Source organism: Canis lupus, chromosome X, assembly GCF_003254725.2.
Source record: "Canis lupus dingo isolate Sandy chromosome X, ASM325472v2, whole genome shotgun sequence".
NCBI lineage: Eukaryota > Metazoa > Chordata > Mammalia > Carnivora > Canidae > Canis > Canis lupus.
In genome coordinates this window covers 96072565-96090987 of record NC_064281.1, presented here as the reverse complement: position 1 = coordinate 96090987, position 18423 = coordinate 96072565, and the positions used below count along the sequence as shown (strand labels likewise).

At 39.7% G+C, this 18423-nt stretch overlaps 1 pseudogene; it reads left to right on the top strand.

The window, feature by feature from the left end:
* LOC112649085 (ATP synthase subunit O, mitochondrial-like) overlaps positions 1 to 17668 on the top strand; it is a 78645-nt pseudogene extending 60977 nt beyond the window's left edge.
* Positions 17669 to 18423: the final 755 nt, after the last annotated feature.

Sequence of the window (18423 nt, the reverse complement as noted above, 5' to 3'; positions counted from 1 at the left end):
TGGACTGATTTTACTTCTGCATTTCAAATAGTGGAATCCAACATTTATTGAGACCCTACCCATCTTTGCAGCTTCTTAGAGTACATTTCTCTCAATTTCAAAAGAAAAAAGAACTGTGTGTGTTTTCCCAACTTAGTGAGATATTGGATAAATTGCTAAAAATAGCTTAGAAAAGGGACTCAAGAGGCAATTTTGTTTTTTGAGAAGTAAAGTCAGTTTTCAGGATGCAAGACAGTACCATACCTGGGTTGCAGAGTATAGAGGACACAATCAGGAAGCTTTGCTTTTCATTTCACTTTATTTGCTTGCAAAGGGTAGTGCTTCCAGCTCTCATCATGAACACACTAGACAGTTCTGCTTCTAACCTAAATATCTGGGTTATGTCTAGAAAAGTGACAACTTCTCTAACGGCTAATCTCTCCATTCATGTCATGGACTTCACACTCATAACTTTGCCCCCACTTTCTATGGGGACTAGCTAGAGGGTGATTAAGAAAGCCTTTTGAGATGTTCAGGCCAAGAATGCCTCAGAGGATCATACTGTTGATTGATTCTCAACAAATCTCCGTGGTCAACCTGCACATTGAGTGATATGAGAAGTTTAACACATTGGAAAATAAACCACAGCAGACACCAAACATATAACTAATAAACTGATATGTATATGTGCACTAAATACTGCTATTCTAATCTATATGGGGCCAGGTTTGCAGAAACACGTGACTCCCAGCATGCACACACGGATACACACACACACACACACACACACACACACACACACACCTAACCTATCCCACGGGTCCCATGCTTCCCTCCAGTTATGCTAGGCTAATTAGATAAACTGTTTCAAAGCAAGGCTCTGATAACTATTTCCAGCTTACTGTGTTGGTGTCCCTTCCCATCCAGCTCCCTATATTTTAAAGATAGAAACAAAATATTATGTGTTCTGTAGCCTTTTTCTAAAGAAAGTTCAGGCCTTGCGGCCAGCCTGTAGGGGAAGAATCTGGCAAAGGAAGATCCTTTCCCCACACCCTACAAATCACGAGGCTTGGGCAAATGCCTACTCCCTCGACATAAAGCTGGCTCCAAGTCTAAACACACACATATGGTGTCCAGCTGCCTCTCACTTCAGAGTCAGAGACTTGGCCTTCCTCTTGTCTTCCCCAACCTACATTCCATCACCTCCTCATAGATCACTGATGGGAGCCATATGTTCAGAATTTACATGTACTGTATTCACAATGGAAAAATCTAGTCAGATTTCTGCAATAGATATCTGGATGTCAACTTCGTTACATTTCTCTGGACATAGAGCAAAGCCATTTGGCAGTCATATGTCTCCCCACATCTTATAAAAAGTAAAATAATTTTTTGTACTTAAGCAGACCTCCTTGACTATAGATTCTGAAGACTTTTGTAAATATTCTCACAAGCATGTGATTCCCTTTCATCTGTTTAGGCTAATATATCACTTTCAGAGGTGAAACTTAACTCTTTACATTTCTAAACACACATCCCAATCTGTCCTCACACAGAAAAATATACACACATACAAGTAGTGTATCTTTCAGTTACAAAAGCCTATATTCTAGCCCAGACAGATGCTTCTCCATCTCCTGCTCTGTGCCAATTTAGCACTTGCTTGTACAGTGTCTTATATGGTCTTCTAATTGCTTCCGATGTATTAAGCCAATCTTACCAACCATATTGTAGCATCCCTGAAGCCCTTCCTTACATAGCCCACAGAACCTACCACACTGGGGAGCATACGGTAGGAACACTAAAGGGAATGGATGAATCATATTAGTCTTCTTAATCTATTCTCTTTAAATATTAGGGAGGGCATCTTAAAATAAAATCAAGGCATATGGTTGGGAGGAAAGCGTGATAGCATGAGAGAGTTTTCTGGGGAGATGATTACATGAATCAATACATGTATTAAAATTCATAGAACTGTACACTTCCCCCAAAGACAATTTTCCTGTAGCTAATTTTTTTAAGACTTTATTTATTTCCTCATGAGTGACAGAGAGAGAGGCTTCTCCCTCTCCACAGGCAGAGGGAGAAGCAGACAGGGAGCCTGATGTGGGACTCGATCCTGGGACTCCAGGATCATACCCTGAGCCCAAGGCAGACACTCAACCACTGAGCCACCCAGGCATCCCCTGTAGCTAATTTTAAATTTTTAAAAAATTAATCAAAGAAGTGAATAAATTTCTTTGCATACTATTTTTTCACTAATCCTAAAACTTACTCTAACCCTTGTTTCCTATCCAGAATTGAGTAAATTGTTTCTTTCCAATCAGCCTGAATTTCTTAGAGTCAAGTTCCCTGAAACACAGTTTAGAAATCTAGGACAATCATCACATAGTTTTCAGATACCTCTGTTCTTGGATAAAGGCTATCTTCTGAATCATGCCAGATGTTACAATATCCAAGCAGATCAAAGAAAACTGGAGGTCTAAGAAATCTATTAAAATGACAGAGCATGGACTAGAAGCTATTCCAAACCCAGTACTTTTTTCAATGTACCATGGAGGTCAAATAATATAGGATTCTTCTCTGTATATGTTTACAGCTTTCCTCATACCACCAAGGATTTGAGACAACTTATAATAAAATATATAATAAATTACATACAGAAATAGTATTAACTAAAAACCAAGACCAAGGAAAAAAAAGCAAGAAAGCCAGAGGGAAGAGTAAGACAAATGTATTCAAGCCAGAGAGTCCTACTTGGTTAATAAAAGAGCTGCAAATCTCGCTCTGAACATCCCGACAACCAAAGCAAAATGATCATGTGGAAACACATGATCATTTACCAGATTTGTATTGTCCATGAGGAATTAAAAGCATACCAGTTCCTCAGGATAAACAGTTTTTCCTAGTACTTAGTTCTAAAATTTCTCACATGGGGATGTCATATAGTGGACACTGGACAATAAAATGAATGAAGTCTTCAACAACAGCCTTATTATAATATATTTAATTAGTTCTGCAGGATTCTAAAAAACATTCTGTAAAATATGTTCCTGGGTCAAACAAGTTGTGACTTAAGTAAATTAACTGCCCTACTCTGAGACTCAGTTTCCCTATCTGTGAAAATTAGGTGTTAAACTAGTTGACCTCTTAATTCCCTATCAGCACCAACATTCTTTGACCCTGTGACTTAGTACATTTTGTTTTTCCACCAACTTATGTGATCCTTTCCAATCTGTTTACATTGTATCTATGTATGGGGGATATATCTTCAGTGTTCTAGGGAATTCAGTTTCTCTTCTCCATCCTCAAACAAAGCCAACCTCAAATGGAGATATAACTGGTAGCTTGCAATCTGATATAGTTATTTATGATAAGGGGATCCCTGGGTGGCTCAACAGTTGAGCGCCTGCCTTTGGCCCAGGGCGTGATCCTGGAGACCTGGGATCGAGTTCCACATCAGGCTCCCTGCATGGAGCCTGCTTCTCCCTCTGCCTGTGTCTCTCATGGATAAATAAATTTTTTAAAAAATCTTTAAAAAAAAGGGCTCCACACAGCCTCCAGACAACCCCCTCAAAAAATTAAAAACAATAAAACCTTCTCTGTAGGCCTTGATACCAGAAAGTATGTTCTTCCTTGGCCAAAGAATAGGAGAAAGGAAGAAAAAAAATTATTGACTATCCACTAAGTGCTAAATACTTTTACATGGATTTTATCCCATGTATATTATTTGCAAGAACCCTATGGATTAGGTATTATTTTTTTTTAAAGATTTTATTTATTTATTCATGATAGTCACAGAGAGAGAGAGAGGCAGAGAGACACAGGCAGAGGGAGAAGCAGGCTCCATGCACTGGGAGCCCAACGTGGGATTCGATCCCGGGTCTCCAGGATCGCGCCCTGGGCCAAAGGCAGGCGCTAAACTGCTGCGCCACCCAGGGATCCCTGGATTAGGTATTATTATCCCCATTAGTAAACTGGCTTGTGGTAGATTTATATTCTGTTAATTTAGCTAAGCTGGAACTAGGGTTTCTAGAATTCCCTTCTCTATTCCAAATAGTTCAGATTTAGCATGGGCCATGAGAGAGATTTTGTATGAAATATGAGAAGTAGAAGTTAAGCAGTGGCCATCATTTTCTTATACCCAGATGGTAAGGGCAGGGCACCAGATGCCATGGCAACTTAGACATATTGTCTAAAAAAACATCCTGGCTCTTGTTTTTGGTGTTTTGACAATGTCTGAGCCCCTCAGCAGCCACTAAGCCTCTTCCTTCAGCTCATCTGAATTTGAGGGTAACACATATAGGCCACAACTCCTCCTTTCCAATGGGATCCCCTTCTTCAGCTTCTCTGACTCAGAGCCCAGGTGTGTATTTAGCTCCATAATGAAGTATACTACCTTCTCCTGCAGGACACTCCCATCTTTGACACTGGAACCTTAGAGGTTATGAGCTTGTTCTCATGCACTCCAGCTGGTCCTCCTCATAAGTTCTAGTTTGACCCTGCTTTCTCCTACTTCATGTTCATCTTTCCTGACTCTATGTCCTGCTGACTTCAAGTCCAGCATCAGATGCAGAAGCAACAGTCTGATGTGAACTATTTCATCAGTTCCCACAGTCGTATAAGGTCAAATCCCCAAAATAAATTTTTTTGTTTTATTTATTCCTGATGGCTCTGCTCCTCTGACTGATACAAGGCTCAGTGAAGTAACATCATGTGCCCAAGGTCACAAATATGGGAGCAGAGTTGTAAATTAAAATAGGTTTATCTGACTCCAAAGCCCATGCTTAATTGCTGAGGTAAGGAATTTGCTGTTACCTAAGCTCTGATGAGAACTAGCACTAATTTTTGAGGGAGACTGTAAGCAAATATACTCACAATTCCAAGCTCCCTTCTTGCTTTATTTCATACCATAGAATTTATCATCATTTAACATACTATATATGCATTGAACTACTATATTTTGTTCATCGTCTGCCCAGTCCACTAAAATATGAGCTCCATGAGGACAGAAATGTGTGTTTCTTTGATTCAGTGATATATCTCCCATACCCACAAAAAGATTTTGCACATAGCAGATGAGCAATAAATATGGATAGTAGAATGAATGGAACTGTCATACCAGCCAATAGGGACAGCACTTTGAGGTAATAAGAAACACTGAAAGAATCCAAATTTAATTGAAAAAATATAAATTTTCTGAGTATCGATCTCTTAAAAGTTAGTGGTGAGAACAAAGGGTGTTCATGGTATTGAGAACTTATCAACATAATAAAAAACCACCACTAATAATGACAAGAACCTAAACAAATGTATTGTCTATGATAACCTGTCACCTCTGACACTAGTTCACCTACATAGTGTAGCTACATTTGTAAATATCCCTACTTGTAAACCAGTCATTGTTGACTTCTGGCCTTTATCTCCTGAGGAAACAACACTTAGAGGACAATAGGAAGAAGCACAGATACCAAATTATAGACCATCATAGGTAGAAGTACTTCAAAAATAATCTTTCATTTTATAGGTGAGGAGACAAAAGCCCAGAGAGAAAGGACTTCCCTACGGTCACACAGCTAGATCTAGATCTGAGTCTCCTGCTATCTAGAATCAAATCTCTATTGTGACTTCTGTAAGAAATAAAAGGAGAATAATAGTATTTACCTAGTGCTTGGGTGGCTCAGTCAGGATCTTAGGGTCGCGGGACTAAGCCCGAGTTAGGCTCCCTGCTCAGCAGGGAGTCTGCTTGTCCCTCTCCCCCTCTCTCTGCCCCTCCTCCCTTCTCTCTCTCTCTCTCTCTCCCCTCCCTCCCAAATAAATAAATATTTTTTAAAAAAGAATTGACATGAGAATTAAATGAAATAATCCATGAAAAACACTTAACACAGTACCTGGAACGTAGTACACACATTAGTGAACTCTCCCTGCCAGAAACGCATATATACACCACATCACAACACACACACACACACACACACACACCATAACCATCAATATAATCTTTCCTCTTTCCTCCTCCTTTGACTATATACACAAAACTCACATCATCTAAAGCTTTGCTACTTATTTTAACTATCTTTTGTGATGATGATTCTGGAAACACTAAGAATCTAAGGAACCCCAATAAAAATGCAAACTTTAGAAACAGGGACACTTATTTGCTGAACAAATAGATTCATAGCTGGGTTTCTTTAAGGAGCATATTCCACTGGCACATTTAAAATTGGAATTGGGGATCCCTGGGTGGCGCAGCGGTTTGGCGCCTGCCTTTGGCCCAGGGCGCGATCCTGGAGACCCGGGATCGAGTCCCACATCAGGCTCCGGTGCATGGAGCCTGCTTCTCCCTCTGCCTTTGTCTCTGCCTCTCTCTCTCTCTCTGTGTGACTATCATAAATAAATAAAAATTAAAAAAAAAATAAAAAATAAAAAAAAAAAAAATAAAATTGGAATTGTTTACCAAAAGTGCATTTACTGACTACCACTTCAGGATGAGGAACAATGGCAGAGTTCCAGGCACACCTGCATTCATTTCAAGCCATCTGGAAAATTCCCTACATCCTCATTTCCCCCAGTGTAAGTTTGATGGTCCCCATGCTGTTGTCTGCCCTCCAAAAGTTGATGAAAAGGAAGTCACTTTTCAGAGGGGAGTTCTACTCTGAAAAGACTTTAGTAGAATCTCTACTAAATAGAGCATTTTGCTAGGAGATTCCTGAAGACACAAATAAATTAAATGAGGAATGAAGGAGGGATTAGCAGTAGAATTTCGAGGTGGGGGTAGTAATACAACACCAGCCGTTTCCTCAAATATCATTCTGTAGATGAAAACATCTTCAGCCATTTTTTAAAGCTAACTCTTTTGGAGTTATCTTGAAGATGTTGCTAGAAAGCTGAATATGCTCTCTGCAATCAGTGAAGTCTGTCCAGAAAACCATGGTAAGAGCAGATGCCTATCTTATACTTTAAGGGCAAGACTGAATTCATGTTCCTATTTCCAGTCATCAATCACTAGCAGTCTGTCCCAAAAGACTGTCCTTCTCCACATGTATCAAACATAAGTGCTTTTCATCTTGTGTTTCTTTCTAGGGTCTTGACTGGCAAGGGGAACTCAAATTCTGAGCAGGCACTGCTGCACTCCAGTGGCAGAGCAGAAGGAAAAAAAAGTGAGGCTCAAATCCAATTCCCGGGCCATCCCATGATCATACAAGCACTAAAGCCATCACTAGATCTTCTCAGACACCCCTAAAAGGAACCACTGCTGCTCTTTTCCATAATTCTCTTTGGACTCAAAACTTGCTATGTGACAAGCATCCAAGAGAACTAAAGACAGATAATCAAGCCCACCAACCACATTCTAACTATGGGCCAGCCTCCAGTCATTAAGAACATTTGGTTTTCAGAAATTTCTTTTTAAAGCATTCTTCACATGACAAAAAATACCATAAAATAGATTTTTTTGGTCATAATACATAAGAGCTGTGGAATCTCAAAAAGCTGGGTTGGAATCCAAATTCTATCATTTTCTAGCTGAGCATCCTTAAACAAATAACTTAATCTCCCTAAATTTCAGTTTCTTCACTTATAGCTAGAGATAATTACACTACTACTTCGTGAGACTATTGTGTTAAACAACATAATGTTACAATGCGTACCATTTACTTCATAATACCATAATACTTCAGTAGAGACTGTGATATTGGTTATGTGACACTGGGATTCAGTTTTACTTCTAGGGTCAGTCACTTGCCCTCATCAGGATATATAGATGGGAGCAGGGAGCCAGAGTTATGGCAGAAAGAGTCACATTCCAGAAGTAATGACCACAAGTGCTTCTGTTACCTATATCTCAAACACAGAACCACCTATACTTTGTTAATTAGCATAATGAATGTCAAAAAATGGCTTTCATTGATGAAAAATAGTGGCTTATTAACTTATAACGAGGCTATAGCTGGTTAAAAAAATATTTTAGACATATTCTCTCCTTTGCATGAGACTCTAGGGAATCCTGTAGCCTGTCTGTACCCCTAGAGAAAGACTTGAAAATTAATACCTAAAGAGTCCTATTCCAGCCATTGCTTAAAAATTTCTTTTGGTTGTCTAATGTCTGCTATAAGGCACAAAAATCCTGCTTGTAGGAGGGATGTCACTAGAAACTAGAGGGCTCCCCACCTAAAAGTAACTAATGACTTTCTAAAAACTGCCCAAACCAACTTTTGAAGAACTCTTTAATATAAAATAAAAAACTGACAATAGCCAGGGAAAGACTTGAAGAAGGAAGAGGCTGCTTTGTAGTAAGAGAACACTGTTATTCTAAATTGCCTATCCACCACTCCACCCCACAGATTGGCAGTGGCTGTATAAACCACAGCCTGCACCCTTGATGCAGATTGCTAGTGCCAAGGAGAACAATATGGACCTCATTCTCCAAACATGGGGTATTAACCCATCTGGCATTTCCCTTAAGGACCAGAGCAGGACAGCCCTGTGGCTCAGCAGGGCAGTCCTGTGGCTCAGTGGTTTAGTGCTGTCTTCAGCCTGGGATGTGGTCCTGGAGACCTGGGATCGAGTCCCACGTCGGGCTCCCTGCATGGAGCCTGCTTCTCCCTCTGCCTCTCTCTCTCTGTGCCTCTCATAAATAAATAAAATCTTTAAAAAAAAAAAAAAAGGACCAGAGCAAAAGCTACCCTTTGTTTTGTCCAACTTAGAATTCCCAGTGCTCAGGGAATTTCCCAGGCAAAAGCACTCAAAAAGGTACACATACCTTTGTAGCAGTCTGGGAAAAGGAATACTTGGGAGGCCAAAAAGCCTGGAAAGGAAGAGATTAGAAAAGGAGCTACATGTGGAAATAAGGGCTTTTAAAAGCTCCTGTGCATATCAGGAATCCAGGAATGCACACACATGCCCTTTGTGGGATGCATATTCAGGAAAGGGCTGAGAAGGCCCTAAGCTTTAACCTCTGGCTAGCCTTCAGGCTCTGCACAAGTTGAAAATAAAGACTAAGAGTTGTAAATGGCTTAGCACTGAAGGAGTACCTCAACACAGAACCAATCTGCAAAGACTAGGAAATTAGTCCTTTTTCTTTATTTTCTCTCCTTACCACCTTTTGTTGGCTATAGGCATTTAAGGTGACTCTGTCAAAACACCGGCTGACCACTAAGCTAACAAAACAGAGACTTGAGGAGCCACAGATGATAAAGAATATATAGGCTACAAAAATAGTTTAGAAAAAACCACAACAGGTAACAACAACAAATTTAGGGAAGGGTAAAGAATCTGATTTCTAGAATTGCCACATTGTAATATTCAAAATATCCAGTTTTCTACAACAACAAAAAAATTACCAGGAATGCAAAGATACAAGAAAGTAAGATCTATCTATAGAGAAAAAAATTAATTGAAACTATGCCTTAGGAAGACCAGGTGTTGGACTAAGTAGACAAAGACTTTAAGTGAACTAACCATCAAATATGCTTAAAACCTAAAGGAAACCATGGGCAGAGAACTAAAGGAAACAAGCAGAACAATATCTCGACAAATAGAGAATATCCATGAAGGGATAGAAATTATAGAAGAAAATAGAAGCTGAAATGAAAACTTTACTAGTAGGGTTTATCAACTGAAGCACAAGAACCAGCAGAAGAAAGAATCAGTAAATTTAAAGATAGATCAGTTGAGACTACTCAGTCGGAGAAGAAAGAGAAAAGCATGAAGAAAAGTGAACAGAGAGCCTAAGAGACTTGTGTGGACCATCCAATGCCTGCCAATGCATGCATAAACAGATTCCTAGAGGAAGAAGAAAGACAGAAAGAAGCACCAAAAAAATACTGGAAGAAGTATTGGACAAAAACTTTCCAATTGGATAAAAATATGAACCTGCACATCCAAGTCATGATAAATCAAAAGATCTCCACACCAAGACACAATAGTCAAATTGTCAAAAGACAAAGAGAGCAGTAAAGGGGGAATTTTTAAAATACTTTTCTTGGGATCCCTGGGTGGCGCAGCGGTTTGGCGCCTGCCTTTGGCCCAGGGCGCGATCCTGGAGACCCGGGATCGAATCCCACGTCGGGCTCCCGGTGCATGGAGCCTGCTTCTCCCTCTGCCTGTGTCTCTGCCTCTCTCTCTCTCTCTCTCTCTCTGACTATCATAAATAAATAAAAATTAAAAAAAAATAAAATAAAATAAAATACTTTTCTTATGTAATCTCTATACCTAATGTGGGGCTCAAACTCATGACTTCAAGTTCAAAACTTGCATGTGCTACCAACTGAACCAGCCAGGCACTCAAGAGCAATATTTTTATACTACTGAAATTTAATTAGTATTAATCCAAACTTGATTAGTATAAAGTTAAGATGTTAATTGTAACCTCCAGTAACCACTAAGGAAAATAATTTTAAAACACACACAAGGTCAGCCCGGGTGGCTCAGCAGTTTAGTACCACCTTTGACCCAGGGTGTGATCCTGGAGACCCAGGATCGAGTCCCACATTGGGCTCCTGCATGGAGCCTGCTTCTCCCTCTGCCTGTGTCTCTGCCTCTCTCTTTCTCTCTGTCTCTCATGGATAAATAAATAAAAACTTTAAAAAAAAACACCCCCCAAAAAACCCCTGAGAAATGAATAAAAATCATATGCTATAAAAAAGTCAATTAATCATAAAAGAAGGCAGTAATGGAGGAATCAAGGAACAAAAAAAAAGGTCTACCTCAACAACCAAAGGAGGGAAAAAAACGTGAAAAAAAATGGGCAACGGATCTAAATAGACATTTCCCCAAAGAAGATATGCAAATGGCCAACAAGCACATGAGAAGATGCTCAACATCATTTAACATTAGGGAAATGCAATTAAAACCACAATGAGATACTACTTCGTACCCACAAGATGGCCGTACATCCATCGACAGATGAATATCTGATAAAGATGTGGCATACACACACACACACACACACACACACACACACACAGGAATATTACTCAGCCATCAAAAAGAATGAAACCTTACCATTCGTGACACCATTGATGGAGTGACAGTTTATTATGCTAAGCAAAGTAAGTTAGAAAAAGACAAATACCTTATGATTTCACTCATATGTGACATTTAAGAAACAAAACAGTTGAACATAGGAGAAGGGAAGGAAAAATGAAATAAGATAAAAACAGAGGGAGGCAAACCATAAGAGACTTTTAACTATGGAGAACAAACTAAGGATTGCTGGAGGGGTGGGGGATAGGGTAAATGGGTGATGGGTATTAAGGAGGGCACTTGTTGTAATGGGCACTGGGTGTTGTATGTAACTGATGAATCACTAAATTCTACCCGTGAAACTAATAGTTAACATATAGTGTTAACTAACTTGAATTTAAATAAAATCTTGAAAGCAAAAAAAGAAAAAGAAACTGGCAAGTGTTGGCAAAAATGTAGAGAAATAAGAACCCCCATATATCACTGGTGGGCACGTAAAATGTCGCACCCAGTGGAAAGCAGTTTGGAAGTTCCTCAAAAGTTAAACAGAATTACCATGTGACCCCAAAATTCCACTCCTAGGTATACACCCCAAAGAACTGAAAACAGATACTCAAATACATACACGTGAATGTTCACAGAAGCACTATTCATAATAGTTAAATGTAGAAACAACCCAAATGGCCATCGATGGATAAAAATGTGATATACCTATACAGTAGAATATTACTCAGTTATAAAAAGGAATGACACACACATACAAAAAAGGAATGACATACTGATCCATGCTACAACGTGGATGAACCTTGAAAACATACTAAGGAAAAAAGCCAGACACAAAAAGGCCATTATCGCATGATTCCATTCATATGAATCTTCCAGAATAGGTATATACATAATGTAAGTAGATTAGTGGGTTTCAGGGACTGGAAGAGTGGGTAGGGGAGAAGATGAGTGGGGAATGACTGCCTCATGGGTATAGGGTTCTCTTTGAGCATGATGAAATGTTCTAGAATTAAAGAGTGGTAATGCTTACACAAAATTGTAAATGTACTAAATGGACCAAATTATACACTTCTAAATGATTCATAGTTCATTTTATATGAACTTTACCTTAATAAACAGAATAATTTTTTAAAACTCTGCTTCTGAAATGTGGCATATTGTGGTCAAACCTTTTAAATGGCAGATTGCTGAGACATCATTATCAAGCTTACAGTATAGATAGTATGAACTGTTTTGTCACTGCCATTAATGAATGTTAATAATGTTACATTAACATTATTACATGTAATAACCATTAATGTGTATGACAAAATTTAGTCCAAGATCTTGCTTTCATTGTAACCCCATAGGCATATTGTGAAAAAGCAAATAACCCTCACTCATCTCAAACTTCTACTCCTTTGCCAACTACCATTATGTCCAAACAAACATAGATAAAATCAAATTCATTAAGGCCAGTTTATAATACACGGTATGTGTTCAAAGAATGTGGTTATTAAATTCAAAATGAATTTAATAATAGCTCATTAGCATACACAAGAACAGGAGAAAGGGAGGAGCTAATCAAGAGAATCTCCAAATAAATCACATATGTATCACCAGACAAAGTAAAATCATATGGAGTACAACTTTCAGAAGCCCACTACCATCACCACACATGCCAAACTACAAACACTGCCAGGAAAATGGTTGGGAAGCCATCAAATATCTTTAGGTAATAATATAAGGCTTATGCTTAATCATAAAGGCAAATTTGCCAATTCCCACTGGTTAAAGAATGATCCCTTGAAGCCAGATTGTGTTTAAATTCCATTTAAAATAATACATCCGGGGATCCCTGGGTGGCTCAGCGGTTTGGTGCCTGCCTTCAGCCTGAGGTGTGATTCTGGAGTCCCGGGATCAAGTCCTACATTGGGCTCCCTGCGTGGAGCCTGCTTCTCTCACTGCCTGTGTCTCTGCCTCTCTCTCTCTCTCTCTCTCTCTCTCTCTGTCTCTCATGAATAAATAAATAAAATCTTTAAAATAAATAAAGTAAAATAAAATATCCTTCCATTTGTGAAGTCTTTTCACTTTCCGAAGCATGCTCATGTAGCTAATTATCTTAATCTTTCCACAACAACGTGACATAGGTAGGGCAGGCATTATTCCTATTTTAGAGATGAGGAAACTGAGGCACCATGCAAGAGAGTAACTTGGCTAAAGGTACAGACTGAGGTCTTCTAATTCTCTGCCCAAGACTTTTCTTTTTCAAATGAATTTTCAGTTATATAGATGCAGGTTCAAATGTGTTCCAGGCAAGGAGAGTATCACAATTTGAGACAAAGAACCAAACAATTAAAACAGAAAAAAAAAAAAAAAAACAAACAGTGTGAAGCCACAGAGCAAAATACATGATACATATTTCTCCATTGTTCACACTTTTCTTCATCCCCATTTGCAAAATCACCTTGCAACAACTTTGGTAGCATTCAGAAAACAGCCAAATAGAGATTCAAATGAGAAAATCACCCCACCCTACCGGAAGCCATAGCCATTAGCCTTTACCACTGAATGCACGCTCAGAGCTACAGTAAGTCAGGCTTCTACTTTGCCCCTAGAGTCAAAGCCATAGAAACTAGTATGGAGATAATTTCTATCCAAGTAAGATCACCTGCAACTCTGCTCCAAAAACCAAGCATGGAAGCTGCTGACTGGAATGGAGCAAAAAGGAACTCCGCACAGATGTTCCATCTCTTTAAGCTGTAATAGTTCCTTCTATAGTACTTTTAGCTTGTGCTACTTAATACTTACAAAATTGGCAAGCATCTCTGCAATACCTTCTATATTAGCTCAGTGTACAATAAAATTCAGAAGGGCATGAGAGAGAAAAACGGCAAGTACAGTGCCTGCACTTAAGAGCTTTATAATCAAGGTGGGGAGAAAAGATAACTATATTCATGAAACAGGCCAGAGTAGAGGGCATTAGATAATAAAAGGCTAAGTTCTGTAGTAAACGAGGAGGCAATGTAGGTGGTCAGAAAAGAGGCAGGGAGATAAAGAAATTTTTAAATCCTAATCAATAACCCTGAGTTAGAAACTAACTTTCCCACTTTACAGATGAGGAAACCGAAACTCAGAAAGGTTATGAAAAGAAAGAAAGGAAGGAAGAGAAAGGTTACACAAATTGCCAAGGAAACAGGTGGTAAGTGGTGGAGTCAGGAGTTCAAGGAAGTTCTGTCTGAATTCAAGAGGATTAGAGTAAGCAGAGAAAATCTCCTGGAGGTGAACCAGACCTTAAAAGATGAGAAGGGGTTGAAATTTGAAGGACCTTGAAAACAGGCAAAAATTTGGCAACCATCAAAAGGCATCCTGTGGAGTTACATAATGAAGGCAGTATGTTAGGAATATGAGTCTACGGTGATATGCAGAATGACCTAAGAGAGTGAAAGACTGGAGTCAGGAAACCAGCTGTGAGCTGTTACAGAATGCACGCATGTAATGCTGTAGGGCAGCCTAAACCAGGATAGAAGGGGATATAGTGGAGTAGAATTAAAATATCTCAGGAAAAAAAAAAACAGGGTGAGGTGACTTTAAAATTGGGGTTAAAGGACATGGATAAAAAAAGATCCCAAGAATTTGACCCTGAAATACCCTGAGAAATGCTGGTACCATGTGATGGAAATAATGTCATTGGGAAAGGAAGCAGGCTGAACACTTGGTTTGGAACAAACTGAGATTGAGGTGTGGACAAAAAAATCCAAGTAGAGATGCCAGGAGACAGTTGAAGAAATAGGTCAGGAGCTCACATGAGGTCAGAGCCAGAAGCGACAGTCTCCACATAGAAGGGCTAGTTGAAATCATGAATGTTGATTAGTTACTGTGGCAAGCATTGTGATTTGCCTACCAAAAAAAGCTATTCCTCATTTCTTGTTTACGAAATCCTATTTTTTTTCCTAGAGCAGACACACATGTTCTGAAGGGAAGCCGGGAGCTCCTGTGCTCCAGAGGGAAGAATCAGAGGGACTGGTGTAGGCCAGTGGTTCTCAACCTTGGTTGCATAGAGGAATCAACTGAGGAACTTTAAAGACATTGATGCCTCGGTCCCACAGGCAGAGATTCTGACTTAATTGCTCTAGGATATGCCTGGGCACTGGCTTTTTAACAGTCCTCCAGATGATTCTCCTGTGTGGCCAAAACTGAGATCCCCTGGTCTAAGCCAATCATGGCAGTTTCATTCCCCTCGTCAGTAATTGATTTAGGTAAACTTAGGCGATGGTCCTGAAGGGAAGTTGGGAGGGGGCATGGAAAGTAGATTTTTCTTTCATAAATGCACTGCAGGAAACCAATTTGCAGTTCTAAAAGGAATATGCTAAAGATAACAAGCAAAGAGATAGAAAACACCTGGGTTGTTAATGCACTTCTTGAGCCACTGAACTGACCAATTCTGGGTCTCTCTACCCTTAGATATCTTGTTATAAGAAATAATATTTGTCCTTGTTTAAATCATCTTGAGTTTTCTGTTACTTGCTGCTGAAAGCATCCCAACTGGAAATATATATAGATGTCTCTGCTATGACTTTCCATAAAAATATTTCATATACATTTCAGATATGAAGTATTCATTCATTGATTTCCTGTCTGTCTCCCTCCCTAGTTTTTGAGTTCCCAGAAGACAAGGATTGTGTCTAATACATTTCTGTATCCCCAGAACACAATATAAGTGTCCAAACATGAATACCTAAACATTAAAAAAATGTTTGATGGATGAATGAAAGAGTACATAAAGAAAAGGAGAGTATCAATGACTGTGTCTTCAAGGGAATCCACAGTTAGGATGAAGAAAACAAGAAACCATAAAATATAGGAGAGATGTGGTCAAAGGGATAGAAGAAAAACTAGCCTAAGACTGGGTCACAGAAGCCAAAATGTTAAAAAATTTAATAAGTGAAGGTAGTCAGTGTCAGTGGGGACAAGAAAAAAAATAGGAGTGAAGAAAAGGCTACTGAGATTTGGTAAGAAAAAGATACCTGGGAACCTCTTCTATGTATTTTCCCAAGCAGACCCAAACCCTCAGGAGGAATTATCTCTCAATAATCTAAATTACTCATCTTCTGCAATGGAATCTCTGGCTTATAATCAGGTGCTTCAGCTGAAATTACTATTCTTAGTCAATGCAGCATTAATGGAATCTCAATCACTCTGTTCAGTTTGGTTTCTGGTAATGTCATTGGGCTTTGGGGACCCTCATACCCAAAGGAAACTCCGTCAAGGTCGAGAGTTATTACCATCATCCATGAAACAAGGCTAAAATAGCCTTAGAGAAAGAAGGTATCAAGTGTTCTCTGCAGGAAAGTGAAGAACTTTGGGTGTCAATTTCTTCAAACACAGCATAGCACCTGTCACAAATACATCGGGTAATATGAAAAGGTCAACTGCTTGCAGCCTTACTTTCCTGCTCACTAGTAGACAGGGGGTTTCCCAGGGTGGCAACATTCTCATTTAAGATATTCTGGAGCCCTAATTTCCATTTCAAATGATAGGTTATCTCTACTTTTGATTAAACAAGTAACTTTAACCCGTTGACATGGACTCCTTCTGCATTATTTTGGTGTCTGAGAATGATATGTTTCTGGGAAGGTGTCTTGGGGAAAGTCCCTTTCTTCAGTACACAAGCCCTTTCTCTTCTTCCAGCCAGGAGCTTTTGCCACTGCCCAAGTAGAAACCAATAGATCTTGTAGGTACTAAGTACCCTCTGAGAACTCTGTGAGATCTGTGGGAGCCCATTCTAACCTCTAAAAATGTAGCTAAGGAAGGTCAGGAGCTCTCCAAACCCAATGAAGTTTAACCTCAGAATAGTAGGATTGTATGAGCATGTTTCATACCACAGTCCAGTGTTTCCCACTGTTCTCTGTGGTAGGTAAAATGACACACACACACCCCCCACCAAAGATGTCCACATCCTAATCCCCAAAGTCTAGGGGACATGTCACATCACATAGCAAAAAGGACTTTGCAGATGAGACTAAGTTAAATATCTTGAGATGAAAAGATTACCCTGGCTCCCTGTGACTCGGGTTTGCCCTCCAGCCACCCGGAGAAGCTGGCCACCCCAGCGGTGTCCGGGCTGTCCCGGCAGGTGCGGTGCTTTAGCACGTCTGTGGTCGGCCGTTTTCCAAGCTCGTGAGGCTACCTGTTCAGGTATATGGTATCGAAGGTCGCTATGCCACTGCTCTGTATTCTGCTGCATCTAAACAGAATAAACTGGAACAAGTAGAAAAGGAATTGTTGAGAGTAGCACAAATCTTGAAGGAACCTAAAATAGCTGCTTCCATTATGAATCCCCACATAAAACGTTCTGTGAAAGTGAAAAGCCTAAATGACATGACAGCAAGAGAGAGGTTCTCTCCTGGCACATCCAACCCGATCAATTTGCTTGCTGGGAACGGTCGCTTGAACAATACCCCTGGAGTCATTTCTGCCTTTTCCACCATGATGAGTGTCCACCGTGGAGAAGGACCGTGCACAGTGACCACCGTCTCCTTTGGATGAAGCCACTCTTACTGAACTAAAAACGGTCCTGAAGAGCTCCCTAAGCAAAGGCCAAGTACTGGAATTGGAAGTTAAGGTTGATCCGTCAATCTTGGGGGGAATGATTGTCCGTATTGCAGAGAAGTATGCCGAAATGTCTGCAAGAACCAAGATTCAGAAGCTGAGCAGCGCCATGCGGGAGGTTTTCTGAAAGTATTGATTTTCTGTCAGTGAAAATTCCTAAAACTTGGAGCAACAATAAAATGCTTCCTGAACAGAAAAAAAAAAGAAAAGAAAAGATTACCCTGGATCATACGGTTGGGTCCAATATAATCACAAGAATCCAAAAAAAAAAAAAAGAAAAAAAGAAAAAAATTCACAAGAATCCTTGTAAGAGTGAGGCAGGAATGTCAGAGTCAGAAGATGTGATGACAGGAGTGCGGAGAAGGAGAGGAAGAGGGATTTAAAGATACTAGCTGCTGGCTTGGGAGATGGAAGAGGAATATGGATGGCCTCAAGAAGCTAAAAAAAAAGCAAGGGGACAGATCCTCCTCCAAAGAAGGGACGTGGTCCTGCTGACACCTTGATTTTAGGACTTCTGAACTATGAAACTATAAGATAACACATTTGGATTGTTTTTAAGCCACATAATTTATGCTAATTTGCTACAGCGACAATAGGAAACTAATACACTTGCCATCATGACTTCCTCTGAATAATACAAGTAGGCAGTCAGATAAATACAGTCTCTAGCCTTCTTTTGGAAATTCACAGGGCACATTGCTTAGTTCACTAAAGGCTCCAAGAAGTCCTATGGAAAAGAAGCCTATTTAAGTTTAACTCAGTATTGAAAAAACTGGTTAGCTGCAACCATCAATTATCATATTGCAGAGCCATGTTCCTTTCTCGCCGGTTTGAGGTAAGGCCGCTGGTGACTGATTGCATAGTAACTTGACTGAAGCTGAA